Here is a 1,290-nt window from a genome sequence, read left to right on the forward strand (position 1 = left end):
GAAAAGCAGTTTCCGAGCCAGCCAGGAGTCGAACCTAGAATCTTCTGATCCGTAGTCAGACGCGTTATCCATTGCGCCACTGGCCCGTCGACAGAAGCCGATCGATTATCTGTTCTCCATTAGGATCCCTAAGAAAATAGTTGATTTGCAATACAACCAGGCACACATTGAACAAGACTGCGGATTCTGGCAAAGTGCGATTTTCTTTGTGGTCAATTTAAACAAGTTTCACTCCCTTCAGATAGTTATATTTATAAAGAAATTTTCTGCTTTGGAACATCATGTACGTAATAGAGTTACTGTCGTTCACATTTTTTAAATTGATGTGCCTGCTTCTTTCTTTTCTTTTCTTTTCGGTTTTTTTTTTTTTTTTTTTTTTAGAGACGGAGTCTCCTTCTGTCACTTAGGCTGGAGTGCAGTGGCACGATCTCGGCTCACTGCAATCTCCGCCTCCCCGGTTCAAGCGATTCTCCTGCCTCAGCCTCTCGAGGAGCTGGGATCACAGGCGCGCGCCACCACGCCAGGTTAATTTTTTGTGTTTTTAGTAGAGACAGGGTTTCACCATGTTGGCCAGGCTGGTGTCGAACTCCTGACCTCAAGTGATCAACCTGCCTCTGCCTCCCAAAGTGTTGGGATTACAGGTGTAAGCCACGGCACTCGGCCTGGGAGATGTTTCTTAATGTCTTTTCTGTTGCATAAAGTATGAAAATATTTCCTCTGTAACGATTCTTTGGTTGTGTTTCTTTTGTTATGGTTCTTTGGAGAATGAAATGGAAAACATACGATGTATAACTCAGTAAAGTATTCCATTTTCTTTTTCATTATCTCAAAATTTAAAAGTATTTGCATCTCTGACTACTGTTCCACACGAAGCATCGGTATCCAACACAAGTATGTTTTTAAAAAATGAAATTATTTAATGAATGAGCAGATGAACCGACTGCATAAATTAATGAAGCTTTCACAAGTACAATAGACACAAGGGGGCGGTGGCTCACGCTTGTAATTCCCTCACTTTGGGAGGCCGAGGCGGGCGGATCACCCGAGGTCTGGAGCTGGAGACCAGCCTGGCCAATATGGTGAAACCCCATCTCTACTAAAAATACAAAAATTAACCGGGAGTGGTCGCGCGCGCCTGTAATCCCAACTACTCAACAGACTGAGGCAGGAGAATCGCTTGAACCCGGGAGGCGGGGGTTGCAGTGAGCCAAGAGCGCGGCACTGCACCCCAGCCTGGGCGAGAGAACGAGTCTCCGTCTTATAAAAAAAAAGAAGAAGAAGAAGAAGAAG

General features: G+C 44.7%; 1 non-coding gene and 1 pseudogene across 1 annotated transcript; one reads left to right on the forward strand and one right to left on the reverse strand.

Moving 5' to 3' along the window:
• LOC105547623 overlaps positions 1-1,290 on the forward strand; it is a 41,385-nt pseudogene that overhangs the window by 9,122 nt on the left and 30,973 nt on the right.
• Positions 14-86, reverse strand: TRNAR-ACG. Its single transcript has one exon. It is a non-coding gene; the product is annotated as a tRNA-Arg (tRNA).

The sequence above is a fragment of the Mandrillus leucophaeus genome, unplaced genomic scaffold (assembly GCF_000951045.1).
Source record: "Mandrillus leucophaeus isolate KB7577 unplaced genomic scaffold, Mleu.le_1.0 Scaffold392, whole genome shotgun sequence".
NCBI classification, from domain to species: Eukaryota; Metazoa; Chordata; class Mammalia; order Primates; family Cercopithecidae; genus Mandrillus; species Mandrillus leucophaeus.